Below are 25182 nucleotides of genomic sequence, written 5' to 3' on the forward strand. Positions count from 1 at the left end.
CAGCCAATGCATCACCAAGAGTAAGTCAACTCATCCACAGATAATTTCTGAACAATTCCTACTATCAGGTTTTGCTTTCACCAAACCATGTGAAACTGCCTGATTATCTTTAACTTCTCCAACTACCCTATTGTAACTTCTTTAACACCAGCTTCTAACATTTTCCCTATGACAAATATTAAGCAAACTGATCTGTAGTTTTCTGCTTTCCATCTTCCCTGCCTTTTGAATAAAAAAATTAATTTGCTATCTTGAAATCCAATGGGACCATCCATGAAACTAGGGAGTTTTGGAAGATTAAAACTAATGCTTGTTACTTCTTTTAAGGTCCCAAGATGAAGTACATTAGCACCCAGGCATACATCAGCCCATAGCTCCAACAATTTACGCAGTGCCACTTCTCAGGTGATTATGATTTTCCCGAGTTCTTCCTTCCCTTCCATTTTCTGTTTTATCACGGTTTATGATGATACTTGCATTATGTGTAGTGAAGATTGATCCAGAATACCCGTTCAATTCATTGCCCATTTTCATTGTTAGTTCTTTAGTCTGACTTTCTATAGGACTAACACTCACTTTTTAAACTTTTTGAAATATTTGGAAAAACTCTTATTAACTTTTTTTATTTCTGGCTAACTTTTTCTTGCATTATAATTTTTACCTCTTTATTAATTTTCTGGTCCATCTTTGCTATTTCTTATTGAACTCAATCTTCTGACCTGACAATTACATTTGCTTTTTATTTTGGATTGATACTGTCTTTCACATTTCTACTTAACTCCCTCTTAACTTGCCTGTTTTTGTAGTTGATCAAGCTAAAGTCATCTTTCACTACTGTAGAAATAACATCCTTAATTAACAGACTACCCCCACTACCTTTCCTGAGTTTCATGTCTTTACAAAATGTCAGATATCATGCAGTGTTCAACTCCCAATAATAGTTGCCTTGTACATATCTCTTTTGTAATGGCTATCAGCTCAAGCCTATTCATTTCCATCTGTGCTAAACTCATCTATTTTGTTCTGAATACCGCATACACTTAGGTATAAAACCCTTCGACATTGAGTCTTACAGAAAGGAGAAAGATCCTTTGGCCCATCATACCCACACCTGTCATCAAGCACCAATCTGCCTTTATCCCATTTTCAGCCGTTGGCCCATGACCTTGCATGCTATGGCATTTCAGGTGTCCATCAAAATTGTTCTTAAATGTGAGAGTTCTCACCTCACTGCTTTTCAGGCAAATAATTTCCAAAAAATGTGGAGATCTTTAAATCCTCTCTGAAACACCTGCCTCTTAACTTAAATTTATGGCCCCTGTTGGTGACCCCTTTTCCAAGGAGAAGGGTTTCTTCTTATCTATGTCCCTCATAATTTTTTACATCGAGTCCCCTTCTTGGTTCTATGGAAAACAGCCTCAGCCTGTTTATTTTCTCTTCAAGACTGAAATGCTGCGGTACGGGAAATATCCTGGTAGGTCTCCTCTGTACCCTCTCCATTGCAGTTCCATCCTTCTTCTTATGAGGTGATCAGCACTATACATAGTAATATACTCCAGCTATGGTTAAAGTCCTTTTATTTTCCAGAGGGGTTGTAAACACTCCCATGCTGATTAGACAGGTTTGGTACAATTATTAAAAGGTATTGAGAGGTCTTTTGTTTTATATGTAAACAGATGAGACTTCAGCCCAAAGTGATATATTTTCGAAGTGACCTGTATAGTGAAAGGGGAGTGGTCAGCTTTCCAGCAGCAGTTTAGTTCAGAACTATTTGGGAATTCAACAGTGAGCTGTGTGGAAATTCTCCTCCTCCCCCTCCCCTTCTAACTTCAACCTGTAAGCGTCTGTTCCATTTTTTTTATTGGTCTTTAAGGATGTATGCATATTGGGACTGTTGTGCATATTTGGAACAGCATGACTAAATCTAGTTTTTAAATAGACTAAGTTCTGCAGGGGTTATTTATTCTGTTCTTTATGTTTCATTGTGTAATTTTCTGAATAAATGTTTTGTCTGTTTTTAAACCCTGGTGATCAACCTTGCTAGCTTACTCCAGATAACTTTCAATGTACACTTACCGAAACAAATTGCAAAGTTATGATCTGAGTAGCCTGCTCAAGAATGTTTTGAGCGGTCTGACCTAGTCCATAACAGATTGGGGGCTCTTTGCGGGATTTTAAACAGCGAGTGGTAGGTGCTAGTGTCTTTATTTCGGGTGTTGGTTTGGTTGGGTAGACAAAGCTTGGAATAGTAATGGCTCTTTTAGTTGCCAAAAGTTTTCTGGATGTGAATGTGGTGACTTTGGAAGTTTTGCAAAAGGTGACTAAATCCAAGCTGCAGGAATTAGCAGAGAAGCTGGAATTGGAGCTGCCTGCTTCTGTGAGGAAAGGAGTGATAATTACAGTAGTAGCTCAGCATTTAAACTTGCCAGAGAAACCGCCAGAATCTATAGAGATGGCAAGAATTCAATTACAAATGAAGCAGCTTGACTTAGAGGCGAGAGATAAGGAAAGGACAGCAGAAATGAAACAGTCTGAGTTATGATTAAAAGCAGAAGAGAGGGAAAAGGAGAGAGTTTTTGAACTTCAAAAACTGACATGTAAAAAGGAGAGGTAAAAACAATGACTGCAGATGCTGGAAACCAGATTCTGGATCAGTGGTGCTGGAAGAGCACAGCAGTTCAGGCAGCATCCAACGAGCAGCGAAATCGACGTTTCGGGCAAAAGCCCTTCATCAGGAATAAAGGCAGTGAGCTAGAAGCATGGAGAGATAAGCTAGAGGGGGGTGGGCTGGGGAGAGAATAGCATAGAGTACAGTGGGTGAGTGGGGGAGGAGAGGAAGGTGATAGGTCAGGGAGGAGAGGGTGGAGTGGAAAAGAAGATAGGCAGGTTGGACCAGTCCGGACAAGTCATGGTGACAGAGCTTCAGGGCAGAGGAAATGACCTGGGAGTTGCAGTGGGAGAGGGACTCCCTGAGATTCTTGTAGAGAGAGGAGGAGTCAGCTTAAAAGGCTGGAGATAATGGCTGAGGGTAGGCTTAGTGAGGATGAGAGTGACAATGAGCTGGTCCCTGGTAGTCAGAAGCCCAATGAGAAACTGTTTATGTATATTCAAGCATTGCCTAAATTTAATGAGAAGGATGTGGAAGCCTTTTTCACTCATTTAAAAAGGTGGCTAAACAAATGCAGTGGCAATGTGAGTTTTGTTGATCCAAACGAAATTTGTGGATAGGGCTAGTGAAGTATTTGCATTATTATCAAAGGAGGTATCTGGGGTGTATGAGGAAGTGAATAAGCCATTTTAAGTGCATATGAGCTTATACCAGAAGCCTATAGACAACGTCTCAGGAATCTAAGGAGGGACCCTGGTCAAACCTATATTGAATTTGAAAGGATCAAACAGAGTAGTTTTGATAGATGGATAAGAGCTTTAAAAATCAAGCAACTCATGATGCCCTTAGGAAGATAATTATTTTGGAGGAATTCAAACATTAATTGTCTGAAGAAATGCAAACTTATGGAAGAGTTAAAACTGTAAGGTTAGCAGCTGAAGTGACTGATAATTATGAGCTGGTTCATAAAACTCGGTTTGGCTTCCAGAATCAATTTCAGTCCATGAGGAATAGAAATTGGGACAAAGAGAAATCCTCACGTGGAAAGGGAAAGGTAGATCTCAATGAAGATCATAAGGATAATTTACCACAGGGATAAAAAAAACTCTTGAGGGGGACAAAGGAGTTATAAAGCTCCAGTGTTTTCGATAAAATAAAGTGGGCCACATGAAATCCGTGTTGGTGGGCTAGGGGAAAGCCAGATGTAGGCAAACCAGACAAGCCTGGGAGTTTTGTTGGGCTAGTAATAAAAAGCACAAGGAAAGTTAGAAAACTGCCTCAGAGTGTATAAGATGATCAGAGATTGATTGCTTAAAAAATATTATTGTAAGGGCAGGAGTAGCAAGTAAAGAGATTACAGTATTAAGGGACACAGGATTCTCTCAGTCTGTAATGCTGAAGGATGAGGAGGTATGTACTCCTGAGGGACTATTGCCAGAGAAGGTACTGGTAACAGGAATTCATGGTGAGACAAAAAGTGCTCACTTATGTAAACTGAGGCTCGAGAGTCCAAAGAAGAGTGGAGAATTTGTGATAGGAGTACTGGACAAACTCTCAGCTCCAGGAATACAATTTGTCCTTGTAAATGATATAGCTAATTCACCGGTAAGAGTGCTGCCTACTCTAGTTGAAAAGTCATTGGAGACGCAGGTAACTGAAGAAATGAAGAATTTTTTTTCAGGAATTTTTCTTGATTATGTGGTCACAAGATCACAGAGGCATACGTTGAAGCAAGAGAGCTCAAAAAGCAAAGAAAAGGAAGCTGTCATATCTTTATCCAATACTTCTTTGATCAGATAAGTGGCATAGAGCAGGAGCAAATAAGTTAACATGCAAGTATCTTTAGCTCTGCTATACTTATTGAGTTACAACAGAAAGATGAGAACTTAAAATAGTTATATCAAAAGGCATATACAGAGAAGGGGAGTGAATGCCTTCCTGTGTGTTATTATTTAACAAATGATGTCTTAATGAGGAAATGGAGACCATCATACATTCAAGCAGACGAGAAATGGGCAGAGATTCATCAAGTCATTTTGCCAGTAGGGCGTAGAAAGGAGGTGTTGCGAGTGGTGCATGAGCTACCACTTGGAGGACATTTAGGGGTGAGGAAAACACAGGCTAAAATACAAAGACATTTTTACTGGCCTGGACTATACAAGGATGTAGTTGAATTTTGCCAGATGTGTCACACGTCAGCCAATCGGAAAACCACAGGCAGTAATAAAACCTGCATTTTTACTACCTATTCCAGCATTTGCGGAACCTTTCACAACAGTATTGATTGATTGCATAGGTCCTCTACGTCAAACAAAAGTATGAATAAGTATTCATTAACAGTAATGGATATATCTACTAGATTTCCAGAGGCAATTCCGTTACACAGCATCACAGCTAAGAGGGTTATAGAAGAATTATTTAAATTGTTTTACTAGATACAGTCAAATCAACTTCATGAGCAAACTATTCAAGGAGGTTATGGATAACTTGGGAATAAAGCAATTTAAATGTACTCTGCACCACCCAGAATCGCAGGGCGCGCTGGAGAGATGGCATCAAACATAAGGACCATGTTGAGGGCTTATGGACGTGATTATACAGATGATTGAGATAAGGGAGTTCCATTTGTACTTTCTGCAATCAGAGATGCAGCAAATGAATCAACCAAATTCAGTCCATTTGAATTAAGTTTTGGGCATGAAGTAAGAGGACCATTAAAATTGATTAAGGTGCAATTAATACATCAGAATTCCGAGACCACCTATTTAAAATCTGTCAAATTTTAGAGAACGATTAAATAGAGCTGGAGAGTTGGCTAGACAGCATTTAAAAGTATCACAGCATAAAATGAAACAGGAAGTGGATTATAAATTGCAAATTTGCAATTGGGGATAAGGTATTGGTGTAACAGGTGAGCCTTTAAAAGCCAGGTTCAGTGGGCCTTATTAAATTGAGAGGACATTGAGTGAGGTGAACTACTTGATAAGGACTTCAGACAGGAAAAAATCTCCGAGTGTGTCATGCAAATATGCTCAAAAGGTATTTTGATAGGGAAGGAAAGCAAGAGGAGAAGTGTTAATGATCACAGCACAGAAGGAAGAACCAAGTTCAGAGGATTCTGAATTGGACATTGGTCAAATCAAATTGGACAATGAGGAAGTTGTCAAAAATTGGGATAAATTATTGAGTTACCTTCCACAAGAAAATCTAAATGACCTGAAAGAGTTATTACTATCATATGGGGAAATATGCAGAAATAAACTGGGAAGTACTAACCTAATTGTGCATGATATAGATATAGGAGATGCTGTTCCAATTAAGCAACATCATTATAGGCACAGGTTTAGAAGAAGATAGAGAGCGAATGCTCCAAGATGGCATAATCGAAGTGAATTACGCAACTCGAGCTCAGCCATAGTCATGGTACCAAAGCCAGATCGTATCCAACAGTTGTGTGGATAATCTCAAAGTCAACACTGTTATAAGGACTGATGCATATCCAATTCCATGGTTGGAGGACTGGGTCAAAAAATTGGTACGAGCAACTTAAATTTCTAAGTTGGACTTGCTCAGAGGCTACTGACAAGTACCTCTATCAGAGAAAGCAAAGGCAATTTTGGCATTCGTAACGCCAGAAGTTCTATACCAGTTCAAAGTCATGCCATTTGGTATGAAAAATGCACCAGCCACATTTCGGAGACTGACTAATAAGATCAGTGCAGGGTTACCCAATTGTGTGGTATGTATTGATGACCTGTTGATTTTTAGTGACTCATGAAAGTAACATCTTCAGCATTTATTGGACTTGTTTGATCGACTTCGGAAGGCAGGCTTGGTGGTAAACCTAGCTAAAAGTGAATTTGCCAAAGCTTAAGTCACCTTTCTGGGCCATGTTATTGGACGTGAAAATGAAAGTAATTGGGCAATTTCCCACACTGTTGATGAAGAAAGCAGTACTGTGGTTCCTGGGATTGAGTGGATTTTCCTGAAAGTTTGTGCTGAACTTTCGCAGTGTGGCTGCTCCACTCACTGAATTGTTTAAAAAGGGCAAGATGTTTCAGTGGATAGCGTACTGTCAAAAGGCATTTGACAGCCTAAAACCTGTGTTAACCACTGCCCCAGCATTCGCCACACTGGATTACACAAAGCCTTTCATGGTGGCTATCGATGCCAGTGATGTGGGTGTTGGTACAGTGCTCCTGCAGGCAGATGACGAGGAGATAGAAAGACCCATCGGATATTTTTCAGCAAATTGAACATTCATCAACAGAAATATTCAACGGTGGAGAAAGAGACTTTAAGCTTAGTGTTGGCATTGCAATATTTCAATGTTTATTTTACAAACAGTGCATCTGAGATAATCTTATACACTGATCCTAACCCATTGACATTTATGGAAACATTTACGGACAAAAATGCCAGACTGTTTAGATGGAGCTTGTTGTTCAGCCATTCAATTTGACAATTGTTCATGTGGCAGGTTTCAAAGTCGTGATTTTCGATGTGTTATTGAGGCTCGAATGAGATACGGAGGTGTTTAGTGGCGGGTGTGCCGCGGCCTGAACTTGCGTGTGGTTGTGCATGTTTATAGTTCGTATGGTGTATATGTGTGTTTATACTACTAACCAAGCTTTTGAAGGGTTTCAAAAATGAAGCCAATGGCTAAATGGTAGGAAGGAGAAGGCAATAGTGGAAGGATGCCTGTCCGACTAGAGGCCGGTGACTAGTGGAGTGCCTCGGGGTCAGTGCTCTGCCAATTGCTTTTTATTATCAATAATTTGGATGAGAATGTAAGAATATGATTAGTAAGTTTGCAGATGGCATTAAAATAGGCAGTATTGTGGACACTGAGAAAGATTATCAACAATTGTAGCAGGACCTTGATCAGCTGGAGAAGTGGGACACAATATGGCAAATGGAGTTTAATCCAGATAAGTGTGAGGTCTTGCATTATGAAAAGTCAAAATAAGGTAGGAGTTTCATGGTGAATGGTAGGGCCTTAAGGAGTGGAGTGGAACAAAGGGACCTTGGAGTTCAGGTACACATTTCTCTGAAAGTGGAGTCACAGGTAGATAGGGTAGTGAAGAAGGTTTTTGTCACATTGGCCTTCATCAGTCAGATCATTGAGTATTGAAGTTGGGAAGCTATGTTGCAGTTGTACGTAGATGTGATCTATATGGACTTCAGTAAGGCGTTTGACAAGGTTCCCCAGGGAGACTGATTAGCAAGGTTAGATCTCATGAAATATAGGGAGAACTAGCCATTTGGATACAGAACTGGCTCAAAGGTAGAAGACAGAGGGTGATGGTGGAGGGTTGTTTTTCAGACTGGAGGCCTGTGACCAGTGGAGTGCCACAAGGTTCTCTACTTTTTGTCATTTACAGAAATGATTTGGATGCGAGCATAAGAGGTACAGTTAGTAAGTTTGCAGGTGACACCAAAATTGGAGGTGTAGTGGACAGCAAAGAGGGTTACCTCAGATTACAACAGGATCTGGACCAGATAGGCCAATGGGCTGAGAAGTGGCAGATGGAGTTTAATTCAGATAAATGCGAGGTGCTGCATTTTGGGAAAGCAAATCTTAGCGGGACTTATACACTTCATGGTAAGGTCCTAGGGAGTGATGCTGAACAAAGAGACCTTGGAGTGCAAGTTCATAGCTCCTTGAAAGTGGTGTCGCAGGTAGATAGGATAGTGAAGAAGGCATTTGGTATGCTTTCCTTTATTGGCCCGAGTATTGAGTACAGGAGTTGGGAGGTCATGTTGCAGCTGTACAGGACATTGGTTAGGCCACTGTTGGAATATTGCATGCAATTCTGGTCTCCTTCCTATCAGAAAGATGTTGTGAAACTTGAAAGGGTTCAGAAAAGATTTACAAGGATGTTGCCAGAGTTGGAGGATCTGAGCTTTAGGGAGAGGCTGAACAGGCTGGGGCTGTTTTCCCTGGAGCGTCGGAAGCTGAGGAGTGACCTTATAGAGGTTTATAAAGTTATGAGGGGCAGGGTTAGGACAAATGGGCAAAGTCTTTTCCCTGGGGTTGGGGAGTCCAGAACTAGAGGGCATAGGTTAAGGGTGAGAGGGGAAAGATATAAAAGAGACCTAAGGGGCAACCTTTTCATGCAGAGGGTGGTACGTGTAGGAATGAGCTGCCAGAGGAAGTGGTGGAGGCTGGTAGAATTGCAACATTTAAGAGGCATTTGGATGGGTACATGAATAGGAAGGGTTTGGAGGGATATGGGCCAGGTGCTGGCATTTGGGATTAGATTGGATTGGAACATCTGGTCGGCTTGGATGGTTTGGACCGAAGGCTCTGTTTCCATGCTGTACATCTCTGTGACTGTACAGGATGTTGGTGAGGCTGTAGTTGGCCTACTGCTATAGGAAGGATGTTATTAACCTAGAAAGAGTGCAGAAGAAGTTTCCAAGGATGTTGTTAGGACTCAGTGGTCTGAGTTCTAAGGAGAGGTTGGATAAACTATGACCTTTTTCTTTAGAGCATAGGAGACTGATGGGGGATCTTACAGATGTGTATAAAATAAGAAGCATGGATAGCGTGAATTCACTCAGTCCTTTTCCCAGGGGAATTGAAGACCAGGTGGCATCAGTTTAAGGTTCAAGGGGAGAGAATAAAAAGGAACCTGAGAGGCAACTTTTTTTTAGTCAAAGGGTGTGGTGCTGGAAAAGCACAGCCGGTCACACGCCTCTGAGGAGCAGGAGAATCGATGTTTCAGGCATAAGCCCTTCATCTGGAATTCTCCTGCTCCTCTGGTGCTGCCTGACTGACTGTGCTTTTCCAGCACCACACTCTTTGATTCTGATCTCCAGCAACAGCAGTCCTCACTTTCACCTAGGCAACTTTTTACACAATTGTATGAGTACGGAATAAGCTTCCCAGCGGAAGTGGTTGAAATGGGTACATTAACAATATTTAAAAGACATTTGGAAAAATACATGGATAGGGAAGGATTTAAAGGGTATCTGTCAAGTGCCAGGAAATGGGATTAGCGAGGATGGACATTTTGATCAGCTTGGACCAGTTTGAAGCAAAGGGCCTGTCTCCATGCTGTAGGACTGAGTCTAATCCCTATGCAGAAACTCTTTCCTAATCCTATACATTGATTCATAGACACACAGAGCATTGGAACTAGATCTGTTCCCTTCTCCTGAGGTTTCTTTCCATCACTGAGCAGATGGTCCATCCCTTGGCAACATGGCCGTCTGTATTTTCACTCTTGTCTCCTGTGTCTTAACACCCAACGAAATTATTCTCACATGCCAGTTACCGTTCTACTAATACCCAAAACTTGCACAATTTTCTGTATCATGATACCACGATCAACTCACTCGTCCACCTTGCAGCCCCCTCTCTCATCCACAAAAGCTGCATGAGCCTCAAACCTGTTAGTTGGCTGAGAAAGCTGAGAATCTTCCACTATCATCTTAATCTCCTCACCTTCATTTGCAGTCATATCTTCCTGTGCCTGACCATACAACAATTCAGACAACCCTGTCCCAAATGGTGACTGTGTTTTGGAAGAAAACATGCTGGTAAGTTCTCTCTTTCCTTGATCCCTTATGGTGTCTAGCTCAGCCTCCAGCTTCATGGCTGAACCAAAGGCTTTTAAACCACACTTTTGGAGGGGTTTAGATTAGAGTGGTGCTGGAAAAGCACAGCAGTTCTGGCAGCATCTGAGGAGCAGTAAAATTGATATTACGTGCAAAAGCCCTTCATCAGGAATACAGGCAGAGTGCCTGAAGGGTGGAGAGGTAAATGAGAGGAGGGTGGGGGTGGGGAGGAAGTCACATAGAGTACAATAGGTGAGTGGGGGAGGGGATGCAGGTGGTAGGTCAGGGAGGAGGGTGGAGTGGATAGGTGGAAAGGAAGATAGGCAGGTAAGACAAGTCATGGGGACAGTGCTGAGCTGGAAGTTTGGAACTGGGGTGAAGTGGGGGAAGGGGAAATGAGGAAATTGTGAAGTCCACATTGATGCCTTGGGGTTGAAGTGTTCCGAGGTGGAAGATGAGGCATTCTTCCTCCAGGCGTCAGGTGGTGAGGGAGCAGCAATGAAGGAGGCCCAGGACCTCCATGTCCTAGGCTGAGTGGGAGGGGGAGTTGAAAAGTTGGGCCACAGGGCGGTGTGGTTGATTGGTGCGGGTGTCCCGGAGATGTTCCCTAAAGCGCTCTGCTGGAAGCCGTCCAGTCTCCGCAATGTAGAGGAGACCGCATCGGGAGCAATGGATACAATAAATGATATTGGTGGATATGCAGGTAAAACTTTGGATGTGGAAGGCTCCTTTGGGGCCTTGGGTGGAGGTGAGGGAGGAGGTGTGGGTGCAGGATTTGCACTTCCTGCGGTGGCAGGGGAAGGTGCCAAGACGGGACGGTGGGTTGTAGGTGGGCGTGGACCTGACCAGGTAGTCACGGAGGGAACGGTCTTTGCGGAAAGCGGAAAGGGGTCGGGAGGAAAATATATCCCTGGTAGTGGGGTCCGTTTGGAGGTGGCGGAAATGTCGGTGGATGATTTGGTTTATGCGAAGGTTGGTAGGGTGCAAGGTGAGCACCAGGGGTGTTCTGTCCTTGTTATAGTTGGAGGGTTGGGGTTTGAGGGCGGAGGTGCGGGATGTGGACGAGATGCGTTGGAGGGCATCTTTAACCACGTAGGAAGGGAAATTGCGGTTTCTAAAGAAGGAGGCCATCTGGTGTGTTTTATGGTGGAACTGGTCCTCCTGGGAACAGATACGGCGGAGGCGGAGGAATTGGGAATTGGGAATAGGGTATGGCATTTTTGCAGGAGGTAGGGTGGGAAGAGGTGTAATCCAGGTAGCTGTGGGAGTTGGTGGGTTTGTAAAAAATGTCGGTGTCAAGTTGGTCGTCATTAATGGCGAGAGAGGTCCAAGAAGGGGAGAGAGGTGTCAGAGATGGTCCAGGTAAATTTAAGGTCAGGGTGGAATGTATTGAAGTTGATGAATTGCTCAACCTCCTCGCGGGAGCACAAGGTGGGGCCAATGCTGTCATCAATGTAGCGGAGGAAGAGGTGGAGAGTGGTGCTGGTGTAATTACGGAAGATTGACTATTCTACGTAGCCAACAAAGAGACAGGCATAGCTGGGGCCCATACGGGTGCCCATGGCTACCCCTTTGGTCTGGAGGAAGCAGGAGGGTTTGAAGGAGAAATTAAGGGTGAGGACGAATGAGTGTCGGTGGAAGGTTACTGTTGGGGACGTTGGGAGAGGAAGAAACGGAGGGCTTGGAGGCCCTGGTCATGGCGGATGGAGGTGTAGAGGGACTGGCTGCATGTGTGGTTCCCTTTGACCTCATTGGTATTTGTTGATTTTCACTTACTGCATCCACAACATGCCACTTTTTTCTGTGTCCTTTACTATATATCATTGATATTTGATTTGTCTAGTTATGGCTGCTACACAGATTGTCAACTGTTTAATTGCTTTGTTTGAAGCCTAATCAGAGGTAAGTTAGCAGTGCTAGCTTTACGTACAAGGGCAAAATATTGCTGATGCTGGAAATCTGAAATTAAAAGTGAAAATGTTCAAAATAGAAGACCAGACAGCATCTGTGGAGAAAGAAACAGTGTTAACAATTTCAAATTGATGGGCTTTTAATGGAATTAATGAAAAACTGGAACATTAACTCTTTCTTTTTTCCATAGATGCTGCGTGACCTGCGGAAAAACTGAGTAAATCTGAAGTTATTTCTAAATATTTTACAAAGGAGTCTGTGTTGGCAAGGTACAAAATTTAAGAATCTGTGTAGAACATAAGTAATAATTAAATAGTTAATATGCATATCATGTTCGAGTGAATTATTAAGTAAGGGATCACCCTGAACTTGCAGAATAGAAAAGCATCTTGAGGAAGAATGCCTCATCTCCCACCTCTGGATCCTCCAACCTCATGGCATCAATGTGGATTTCACCAGTTTCCTTGTTTTCCCCTCACCCCATGTTTATCCCAGATCCAACGTTCCAACTTGGCACCGTCCTCATGACCTGTCCTACCTGTCCATCTTCCTTCCTTCCTGTCTGCTCCATCCTCCCCTCTGACCTATCACCTTCACCCCCACCTTCATCTACCTATCGCACTCTCGGCACAATCAGTTCACATTACTCAAATGTATTTAGGACTGCATTTAAAATATGATTTCCCAAGCAAAAATCAACTGAAAAGAATAAAAACACCTACCTGCTGTATAATAATCTCAGATTAGGTAATGCAGCACAGAAGTACTAACTTGTTCATGGCTAGAATTAAATGATGATCAGTTGTTGTGCATTTAGCTGCCCCTGTATGTAGGCTGCATTCGGGTTTCAATTTTCACTCCTGTGGGGAAAAGTAGTATTAATCTGTATGTATGTTGTTTACCAACATAAACTGAAGCTTTGTTATATATGCAAGTGTCTATATGCAAATGAACATAGGTACATTTTTGCTTTAGGTTTAATTATAAATCAGTTAATCAATGGTGTTTTTGTGTCAGATATTCGAGCTGGCTCGTTAATATTGCAAATTTATGCAACAAGAATTTTGTAAGCATGGTTAAATTCCTTTTGAATGCAGGAATATTACTATTCCAGAAAATTGGGTCACATAAATTTAATGGCTTCCTTATTAGTGGTTGTAACATTTCATCTCTAATTATGGATATCATTTTATGCAAATTAGAAATTTTGTAAGGTAACTTTAATATAGATTAACCCACTTAATCCCTGACTATTTCAAGAATATGAATTATTTTGTGTTATTTGTTGAATTATGTTTATATTGATTGGGGAAAGTTATTAGTTAAATGAAAATTAGGGGTTTACATTTCATATTTTGAATTGTTTGAAAATAATAGTTATCTTTTTGATTTCCAATATGATAGAAATATCAAGTTTGTTTTAAGCATTATATCAGGTGCTTTCTGTAGAAATGCTAATGTAAGTTAGCATATCTCATGTGTTTGATTTTCCTATTTTAAAAATTTATTTTTACTTGTCGAGGGATCAAACTTTATGCTTGTATTAATATATACACTACTGACATGGTGCTGATTGTCAGTTGAATGTATTTTAATTGTCTTTTGAAAAACAATTTCTATCAAGACCTGCGTTTGTAAAAAAAAAGGAACTGCCCAAATTAGTAGTACATAATCAGTTTTTGCCTTTCACCACAATTGATAACAAATAATTGTTGTCCTGCTCCATGGAACTGTCTTAGCTCAGCTATTCCAATGACCCTAGCTAGCATATCACTGACAAAAGTGTATCTAACTTAATTTCACAACTCCACAACTCTATAACTGCATTTCTGCAGTCACGTTACAACTCCATATACAGGATATGTTTGACCCCCTCTTCTTGCTTGTCCATGTGTTGCATTATGCTTCTGTGTGTATAATAAATTAAACAACTCCTTTGCACCCTTGATTTGCCTTGTTGCCTTTCGATGCTGACATGTAATCTTTGATGAATCATAACTTTCCACAGATTAACATCAAGACAAAAGCTATCAGTTTTAGCTTCACTCACAACCTTTTGCTCTGTTGCCACTGATCTTTCCTCCCCTCGTAGTTTTAAGTTCAATCAGAATTACAAACTTGATCTGTGTAAGAGCTGTATCACTGTCATCTCCATAATGCATTGCTCTCGTTTCTTTTGCTGAACTCCTTTTTGTCATCCATGAACTCAAACTTGTATAAATAGCTATAAAATGCATCCTGTTGCACCCTAAGTTTTCCCTGCTCATCAATGCTGTTTTCACTGACCTAGGATGCCTCCTCACCTTGCAGCATATTGAAGATATATCCTTTAAATCTCCTTTTGCATTCACATTCCTCCCCCATCCAAAAAAACGCCATCACCATTCCTCCTCACCCCACGTTGATCACCTTAACACATTTCAAAATCTGCCACTTCTGCCATGATTTTGCTCACTCCTAATTTTTAACTTTATTAGTATGTGTTCTTTTTCCTTGAATCTACCTGTGAAGTATCATTGCTGTTCTTTAAACGCATTATGTAGATCTACTTGTAAGAACTGAAGGAAAGCCTGACTTTGTTCCAAGACAAAGGTGTGCTAAGACCCTAATCAAAGAATTGCTGTATGTTGATACTTTTGTGCTAGCATTTTACACGGAAAAGCACCTTCAGCAACAAATGGACAGCTCAGTATTTGTAAAGAGATTGGTTTGACCATTAACATTGGGAAGATAAAAGCCCTGATTCAGTTTTGTCACCATCTGAGATTGCCACCATGTATCATCATCAATAATTTGACCCTTGAAGTTGTAGATAGCTGTGCATATCTAGGTGCTACAATCAACAGTAATCTGCCAGATGATAATGAAATCAATACATCCATTGCAAAAACTGCAGCTGTTGCTCTCCGACTGAATAAGTGTGTGTGGAACAACAGTAACTTGACAGATAACATCAAACAGAGAGCATAGCAAGCAGTTGTCCTCTGCACACTCTGAGTGTTGAGACAGGACAACATATGCTAGGCATGTGAAAGACTGATTAGTTTCCATGTTGTTCATCTCAGAAATATGTTTGGCATCTCTTGTCAGCACGAGATCATCAACTCAAGTACTAGAGCTAATTTCATCAGTGTACATGTGTTGCTAAGCCAATAACATCTGCACTAAAGAACCAACAGTTTCACTGTGGGATGTTCTCTGTTTAAAATGGTAGGATATGCGTAAATGCAAAATAGGAGCACATGTTTAGGAATTCTTGGAAAACAGTTATGTATTTTGTGTTCAATACAACTAAATTGAATCTCTTTTATTCTAAGTTTTAACTTTTCCTTTTAATTTTATTGGACATGAGGTCTATAGCAATGATAAATCCTCAGCTTTGAAGTCGAAACAAAATTAAAGTTAAAATATAAACAAATAGTGGAGTGATTTCATTGGCTTTCTTTTTATTGGTATATGTTGCTGATTGCTCATGCATGATTTGACATTTTCATATGTCATTAAGATTTGGTTATTGTAGATTTTCTCCTTGCCTTTGTCTAGAAAGTAGGATTTGTTACCCTTAGGTTCTGTAATTAGTGTTTTGCTTGTAATTTACTTTTTCATGATTTAAATATTTTGACCAATTGAATACAAGTGTAAAACATATTTTGCAAGCAAATTCTCAGCCATGCTACATAGATGCTGAGTTCTTAATATAACTAGTTTCTATTTCATGACTTTACATCAATGTTGAAAATGTGTTGCTGGAAAAGCGCAGCAGGTCAGGCAGCATCCAAGGAGCAGGAGAATCGACGTTTTGGGCATGAGCCTTTGCATTAATGTTGCAAGGAAGTAACAGGGATTGGAGATGAGGTGTTGAAAGTGAAAGCTAGAAATCTCATCCTGATAATGGCAGAGCAAGAAGTTGTGTGTTCTAAAATTGCTTTTGAGTTATCCATAATTGAGTAAATAGCATAATGTATTTTCATACAGTTTTCACTGTGTGGATGCAGGAATTTAAAATAGAAAAGTTATGATCTGAAAATGTGACAATTGAGTTTAAATCATCCAGACAGCAGTCTTATCCAGATGCAAATGATAAATATGTAAGTTTAATCGATAATGATGGATAGCTAATGTAATTTATACAATTTGTTGAATATTCATGTCACACTGCTGTTGGCACAGTTGCAGGTCACCTTTTTTGCTTTTAGCTGGAGTCCATATACTTATTATTAAACGTGTTCAAGTGACTTGTTACAGTTTTAAATAAACACACAAGTGTATATGAAGTATGATAGTTATCATTATTGTTTTTCTGCAGAGAGGTGGTTCTAATGTCCCATGCCAGCGTTTTGCTTAACTTGGGAGTTGATTAATTGAACAATTAGGAACCTGACTTAAAACAAAACAAAAATGAATCACTCTAAAATAATACCATAAAAGGTTTTGCCCAAGAACAGCGGTGATAGCTGCTAAATATTCAGTTGATTTTAATACTCAGTGCAGTTTTTAAAAATAGAAGCAATTAACCACATTCTCCTGTGACATCTTTAAGAAGGTCCATTTAATTAGAGAGCAATTTAAAAATGCCTTGGGAAGCTAGTACTTGCACTTCTTCGAGTTTACACTCAAGGCAGTTTTGTCGGATAAGCTTTGCTGAATTTGAAATGTGAGCAATAAAATCTCTTACAATCATTCTTTATTTTCACATTGCAATTTGTTCACTTCACTCTCTGATTTTAGTAGAATATTAGTATTTGTGGGGGAAAGAAGTTTTAGGGGAATGATTTGATTTTTTTTAGTTGCTTAAAAAGGGTTTTAAGCCTTTTTTTCTAAATTAACAAAATTGGAAATTGCTGTATAAATTCAGCAGGTCAGGCAGCATCTATGGAGAGAAAGCAAAGTTAACATTTCGGGTCCAGCAAACTTTCTTTACAACTGCTCAGTTTTATCAGCAATTTCTGATTTTGTTTCTGATTTCCAACATCTGCAGTTCATTGTCTGAAGTTGCTCTTGAGCTCAGTTGTCCCTCAAAACATAGTCTTCCCTTTATCTCTAGCTTCAGGCCCCATGATTTGCAACTCTGTTTTTCCCATCTGCAGCCCATCCATTCTATCTGTCTGACTTTGTCTGAACCAGCTTGGATTCAGTGTTCTTTAACAGCCTCTCCAGTTTAAATATTTCATCTCCATTTTCTTGACAGTTGGTCTTATGGAAAAAAAAGTAATTAAGATATTGAATTAAATGATAAGGATCTCACAGGCATTTGAGCCATACAAAACAGAAAATAGTGCGGTAAGATTGGGGGTTTGGGGAGGTGAGAAAAGAAGGAGCAGCAAGTAAACACAGAAGGATGTCAGAAGTCATCGCTGGAATACTAAAACAGTGGAGCACATTTTTCTCAATGGATTCTATTGTACTTCTGCTGCATGAAATGGAGCAGTCTGACACTGGCAGATCAAATCTCAATGAACTGACAGAGTGATCAGACCAGACTACAATTACAATTATATTTACCCATTATCTTTGCAAAATATAGGAAGGGGCAAATGAGATTGAAAATCAATCATGGTGTTATTGAATGGCAGAACAGGTTGAAAGGACCAAATAGCCTACTTCATCTCTGTTTTCTAGGCAATAGGAACAGGAATAGGCCATTCAGTCCTTCAAGTCTGCTTCCACCATTCAATACGATCATGGCTGAACTGACGTTTCTCACATCCTCTTTCCTGTCCTTTCTACAAAACCCTCGACTCTCCTTCTGCTCAAGAATCTAGCTATCTGTGCCTTAAATATATGCAAGAACTCTCCCACCATAGCTATCTGTGGCAAGGAGTTCCAAAGACACTCGACCCTCTGCAAAAAGGAACTCCCCCTTATCTCAGACTTAAATTGATGTCCCTTAATTCTGAGACTATACCCTCTGAACCAATAAACCCCCATGAAGGAAAACCTCCTCTCAGCGTTTACTCTGTCAAGCCCTTAAAAATGCTGTATGTTTCAATGAGGTCACCCCTCATTCTTCTAAATTGCAATGACTAGTCCCAATCTGTTTTACCTTTGCTCATAAGATCATCCCTCCATTCAAAGTTTATGAGAAGATTTGTAGCTCGGGTGCTCGTTATGGTTCTGTTCGCCGAGCTGGGAATTTGTATTGCAGACGTTTTGTCCCCTGTCTAGGTGACCTCCTCAGTGCTTAGGAGCCTTCTGTGAAGCGCTTCTGTGATATTTCCTCCGGCATTTATAGTGGTTTGTCTCTGCCGCTTCCGATTGTCAGTTCCAGCTGACCATTGCAGTGGTCGGTATATTGGGTCCAGGTCGGTGTGCTTATTGATTGAATCTGTGGATGAGTGCCATGCCTGTAGGAATTCCCTGGCTGTTCTCTGTTTGGCTTGTCCTATAATATCACAGAAGCGCTTCACAGGAGGCTCCCAAGCACTGAGGATGTCACCTAGACAGGAGACGAAACGTCTGCAACACAAATTCCCAGCTTGGCGAACAGAACCACAACATCATCCCTCCATAGTGGAGATCATCCCAATGAACCTTCACTGAACAGCCTCCAGTGAAATAATGCTTTTTCTTAAATAAAGGGACTAGAACTATTTAGTATGTTCCAAATATGGTCTCACCTCACCATTGACAATTGCAGTAAGAATTTGCTGCAAACCCCTTGAAATAAGGGTCAACATTGCATTTTTCTTTCGTTAACCTATTTTTCTAATCAGTCTGTTCAGAGATTTTTTTTTCACACCTGTGGAGCAAGTGGGATTTGAACCCAGTTCTCCCAGTCTAGGGTCAGGGACACTGCCACTTTGCCACAAGAGGGCCGACTACACTTGGCCTGGGAATACTATCTCCTAAGCAGGTACTAACGAGCTATGAATCTGCTTAGCTTCAGAGATCAGACGAGATTGGGTATTTTCAGATCAGTATGGCTGGAGGCCAAACAGTCACCTGGGATTTGAACCCTGGTCCCTAGTGCTGCGAGGCAGCAGTGCTAGCCACGGTGCCGGGCACTGCAAAAATTCCATTAGCCTTCCTGATTTCCTGCTGCTTGTGTGTTAGTTGTCTGTGTTTCATGCAGAAGTACCCCCGAGTTCTTTTTGGCATGCAGCTTTCTGCATTTAATTAATACTGTTATTTTGTTCTCCCTTCCCTTGAGGCAGCATGTGGCTCAGTGGTCAGTGTTGCTGCCTCACAGTCCAGGGACCTGGGTTTGATTCCACCCTCTGTGTGGAGTTTGTACGTTCACCCCATGCCTGCATGGGTTTCCTTCCACAGTCCAGAAATGTGCAGATTAAGTGGATTGGCCATGCTAAATCGACTAGTGTTCAAGGATGTGCAGGCTAGGTGAGTTGGTCATGGGAATGTAGGGTTACATGGATATGGTAGGGAGTGGGTCTTGCTGTTCAGAGGATTGGTGTACACTCTAACTTCCACAACTGTAAGAATTATATGATTCTATAAAAATGAACAGTTTCACATTTTCCCAAATTACACTGTCATTTTCAGTCAAATTTTGGTGGTGCGTGGATGGCTGTTAAGATCGATTCTAAGTCTGCAATATTCTGCACTGAGGAAGGGACTCCTTTAAAAAAGTGAAATTTAATGGAAATAAGTGAATTTTAGTTTAAATGTATCTTTTTTAATGAAGAAATTATGACTTTGGTTTATGGTAAGGATGGTTTCAAACTGCAAACCATAAGAGCAATCCACGAGTATTTACAGAATTTTTGTTACCAGCACCTTATTTCTGCTGTCCTATTCAATTCCACAGTGATAGTGTGGTTTGTTATTGGGTAGCACAGTTTAGACAAAGGGCTTCCCAAAAGTCCTTAGCATTCCTAGGTCCCCATACATACAAAACAAAAATAAACTCTCTTCAGCATGAGCAAACAATACACCAAAAGGTGTTACATGTACGTAGGATGAAAAGATTTGTTTTGCTGGTTGATCTATGCTCACCTCTGATGTATACTTCAGTGAACCAAGATTTGCTCTGGAAGTTGGTCACGTTTTACAGACTATGAGACCAGGCTGGGAGTAGAAAAATCTTTTGTCTGTGTAAGTTGTTTTTCAGGGAAGGACTTTATCAATTCATGATATTAATTTTAGATGTGTAGTGACTTCATTTTCTCTCTGCCACTATTCATTCTGGTGTTCAGTAGCTCTGTGGAAACTGCAAAAGCCACACTTGAAAATGCAATCAAATTGCATTGTATTTTAGATTCCAATTTAAACCCACACAGTGTGACAATTTCCCACGTCAGTATATTCTTTGGCGGAATCATAATGACAATATAGGAAATATGCTTCTTCTATTTTAAAAAAACGTATTCTAACTATAAGCAAAAGTAACCTTTTGGCTGCTCCCATCTACACTAATAAAATTATACAAATTCCTGAATACCCTTTGAAAATCTGCTCTAGTAGACCTGTAGAAAAAGATAAAGGACATTAGAATGTTCTTTTTTGTCACTAATCCTTCTGGATTAATGGATTTAGTTTGAGTAATCTCTCTCAATTTTTAGAAAGCTCTTGCAGCCAGCTTTCCTGTTGGCTCAGTGTATCAGTCTATTGAGTGATTGCTCCAAACGGCAGTAAAAGCTCCAAGTTTTGTCTCCTCTCTGGGCTGATTTAGTTTCTTCAGAGTGTCCAGGATAGTTTTCTGCAACAGTGGTCTCAGAATTGGGAAGGTGGCAGATCCTACTAAATTTAGTATTGATTAATGATCCAGATTTAGTGAACCTATTGATGTGTTAACTTTTGTTTTACCTAATATTAATTGCTGTATGAGGTAATTAAATGAAGGGAGTAATGTGGTATGGTTTTGAATATTCGAGAAGTAGGTATGAGTTGTTTCAAAGAGATAAGACAGTGATTATTCACAGAGAATTGAGTTAATTAGTTAATAGGTAAAATGTTAGAATGTTACTCGGAGATGTTCAAAAAAACATTTAAACTGATACAGAGCCTAAAAGTTCAAGTGCTTTACTTGTCAGAAATTATCATTATTGATAACTGAAGAGATAAGACATTCCAACATAACATATAAAAATACAAAAAAAAGCACAAATCCAGATGAATGGGGAATATACAAAGGATGAGCAAACAGATTGTAAGAGCTACAAAAGAGAGTGCTAAAGGAAACTGATAAGATATATCTAAATGTATTTTTGTGACCTTATACAAGAACAAAAAGGTGGACCAGGGGTGATGTGGATCTCCTAAAAACTAGTGATCGTAATATTGTCAATGAAAATAAGAAAATGGCAGGCATGCTAAATAATTAGTTTATGATCAATATTTACACTACAAGGAGAGTCAGTATGCCATAAATTTGAAGAAAACCATCAGAATCAGGGACTCATCAAAACGAATGTAAATGAACTAATATTAATGAAGAAAATAATTACACAGAAGACTGATGCAAGTATTGTAATCGCTATAATTGCAGGCATAAGATAATAGATTTTAATAGATGAAGGGTGCAAAACTGTGACAAGTGTGATGTCATCCATTTTGTTACATTCGAGTTCTAAAGAAACCTGAGGGTCTTGGTACACATGATCATTAAATTGTTATGACCACGTACTTAATGTAACCAAAAATGATGAATGGAATTCTGGCTTTTGCAGATGCTGGCCTAAAATAATGGGGTTGTAGAAGTAGTGGGTGCACCTACTGGATGCAGGTTAGATTGCATTTACAGCGAACATTACTGGGTACCCACTTTAGGAAGAATGTATAGATCTTGAAGGAAGTGAAATGTATGTTTACGAAAAGCGTTAATTAAGTACAAATAAAATAGGGCTGTAAACCTTGGCATTTAGAAGATTAAGTGATTTTATGCTTCATCCATAGTGGGATTCCTGTTAACATCCTTTTTTAATGTTGTGATTTGGATCAGAACATTTTAAAGATATGGATAGTGGAGCCAAGAGGATATTGATGCAAGTGAGAGTAAATGAGAGGAAAACAAACAGAGTATTTTAGATTTTTGGTGTGATGTAATATTATCACATATACTGAGGTACAGTGAAAAGTATTGTTTTGCATTATTGTTATCCAGGCAAATCATACCTTGCATAAATATATCAAGGTAATAGAATAGATTGTAGAATATTGTGTTACAGCTACTGAGAAGGTGCAGAGAAAGATCAACGCTAATGTGAAAGCTCCATTCAAAAGTCTGATAACAGCAGGGAAGAAGCTACTCTTGAATCTGTAGGTACATGTTTTCAAAATTTTGTATTTTCTGCCTGATGGAAGAGGGTGGAAGAGAGTATAACTGGATGGGAGGATTTTTTTTTATTGTGTTGACTGCTTTTCTGAGGTAGTGGGAAATATAGACAGAGTCAGTGGAAGGAAGGTTGGGTTTTATGATACATTCAACCCTCTTAATTTCTTGAGGTCTTAGGCAGAGCAGCCATATCACACTGTGATCCTTCCATAAAGGATGCTTTCTTTGGCACATCTATAAAATTTGGTAAGATTCATTGTAGACATGCCAAATTTCCTAAGCCTTCTGAGGAAGTAGAGGCATTGGTGTGCTTTGTTGACTGCAGCGTTGATGTGGATGGACCAGGAGAGATTGTTGGTGATATTTACGCCTTGGAACTTGAAGGTCTCATTCATCTCCACCTCAGCACCATTGATCCAGACAGGAGCATGTCCTCTCTTCCTGAGGTTAATGACCAGCTGCTTTATTTTGCTGACATTAAGGGAGAAATGTTTGTCTTTGCATAAGGCTACAGAACACTTTATCTTTTTCCTGTACACTGTCTTGTCACTGTTCAAGATCTGACCCACTATAATGGTGTCATCAACAAATTTGTAAATTGAGTTAGAGCTGAATTTGGCTCCAGTTATAAGTATATAAGGACTTAGTAGGGGCTGAGTATGTAGCCTTGCGGGTCACTGATGTTGAGGATTATTGTGGAGGAATTGTTGTCACTTATTCTTACTGATTGCATATTTCAGAGAATTTTGCATTTTTGTTGCCTGTCCTGCATATGTTTGACTTTGTCTGTACATATTAATTAAATATGAAAAACCATGTGTATTTCTTTTCAAAAGAATAGGGTTATTATTTATTTCAATGTGAATTTGGCTGTTGGTGTTGGCTTGGTTTTATAACTCTAATGAAATTTGGACAAAACGAAGATTTAAGGTGATACTACACTTGCCGATTAAAACAGATGTGGATTCACCGGGTTAGACCATAATTCCGTACCTGTTCCTCGCAACATCCTTCAGTCTAGCTTCCATCTTGTTTCCAACATATATTGCCCAAATCAAATTCACCAGTTCACCTTTTCTGATTGTATGCAATGAGCAACTGCTGCTGTAAAGCCACCCAACCTTCATTTCTTGATGTTTTTGGCTTTGATGTGCTTTGGGAGGATTTATTTCGTTAAAGATGGAACAACATTGTAGTAGAAGCATTCCGAGGTATGGCAGTCGCATTGATTTATATTGCCATACGAATGTGATATGAGAGTGCTTATTCTGTAAAAATCTGATAGACAAGCAGTTTCAGAAGTATGAAAGGAAATTCTACAAGCTATTTGAGCCTGCTATATTGTAAACATGTTATTTGAACATATTGACAGTCAAAAGATAATGAAGCAACATTCTTTATTCCATTGGTATCAATTAGTTACAAGCATGAAAGGACATTAATGTTAATCAAAGAAGTATTGACAGTTTGAAATTAAACCTATTGTTTACATTGGTTTGAGGAATCCATTGTTGTCTGTCTGTCTTCCTCCTTCCAATCAGGTCTCCTTCCCTCAAAGCATGTTTTTTTTCCCCAGAGAGAGTCTATGTAACTTCTCCAGCTGCTCTTATACCCTGATGTGACTTGCTGCTCAAAATCCCACCACAACAGATGGTGCTTTCCTGCCCCAGTGATACACACTCACTGTCGCCACCTGCTGCTAGAAGTTCTATTACATCCTAAAAAATTTTTGGATTGCAGAAGACAATAAGAAATAGAAATAGGTACATGGAGCATAGGAGTAGGCCATTCAGAACGTTGAACCACCTCCTCAATTCAATAGGATTGTGGCTGACCTGATATTTGTCAAATCCACTTTCCTGAATTTTCCAATAACCTTAGGTTCTTGATCAGTAAGGGAATCAATTAATCTAAGCCTGAATCTCACACAAGGACTTCTTTCCCCTAAAGCTCTCTGTGGTAAAGAGGGAAGTTTCTCCTCGACTCAGTCTTAAATTAGTGCCCCTTTATTCTGAGACTATAACCCTTGTGGTCGAGGATGCAGATATTTTCTGTTATTGTTTGTAGTACATGAAAGTAATTAAGCAAAAATAAACCTGAGATTAATGCCAGAAAAAATGCTATGCAGAGTTGTGTGTGGGGGAAATGACAAGTTTGTTCAGTATTATAATCTTTCCCATGACTGAACCACCCACTGTTCATACTTACACAGGGGGAATAGTCCTTTTTTAATGCACTGTACTAAACAGTCTTTTAACTGGAAAGGAGAATATTGGAATTTTAAAAATCTTGTCAATTGAGATATCATCAGAATTATAATCATGAATATATTAATGACATTGATACTTAACTATATTTTTAAAAATAATTTTCGAGAAGAAGTTTCTAAATGTCCATTGACTGTGCATTATTTTGGGCGTGCTAATAAAGAACTGAAGACATTTCTGCATCATGGCAATAATTCAAATTGATTAAATCTTCATCAGACTTAGGGTTTTTTTGCACAATCTGTTAGTAGGAAATGAGGAACACTGAACATCAGTTGCCCTGTTTCCTAGGCAACAGATTAATTTTCAGACAATTAACTTTGTGACTGACTGATTTTCTGTTGGATAATTGATTGTTTGGTGCTGTAGTCTTCTGAGCTATATCTGCAGTTTGATTAGGTGTGGCATCTGCTTACTGTGTGGAAGAATCCAGAGATTGCATGCTGTACAGATACTTTGTTATTGATTACAGTGCATGCAAGATACGACTAAAATGAGAGGATAATTGATGCTGAAAAGGAAACAATTAATTTAGCTAGAATTTTGCTCTGAGATCAATGAGGTGAACTGATATGAAATGCAATGATTCAGGAGGTAGC

General features: G+C 39.8%; 1 long non-coding RNA gene across 1 annotated transcript in view; it reads left to right on the forward strand.

Moving 5' to 3' along the window:
* Positions 1–25182, forward strand: part of LOC132824183 (uncharacterized) — a 75860-nt gene that overhangs the window by 24560 nt on the left and 26118 nt on the right. Inside the window, exon 2 of the long non-coding RNA XR_009645644.1 lies at positions 12276–12354. This is a non-coding gene — a long non-coding RNA (uncharacterized LOC132824183). The remainder of the gene's footprint in view (positions 1–12275; positions 12355–25182) is intronic.

The sequence above is a fragment of the Hemiscyllium ocellatum genome, chromosome 18 (assembly GCF_020745735.1).
Source record: "Hemiscyllium ocellatum isolate sHemOce1 chromosome 18, sHemOce1.pat.X.cur, whole genome shotgun sequence".
In the NCBI taxonomy this organism is placed as follows: Eukaryota; Metazoa; Chordata; class Chondrichthyes; order Orectolobiformes; family Hemiscylliidae; genus Hemiscyllium; species Hemiscyllium ocellatum.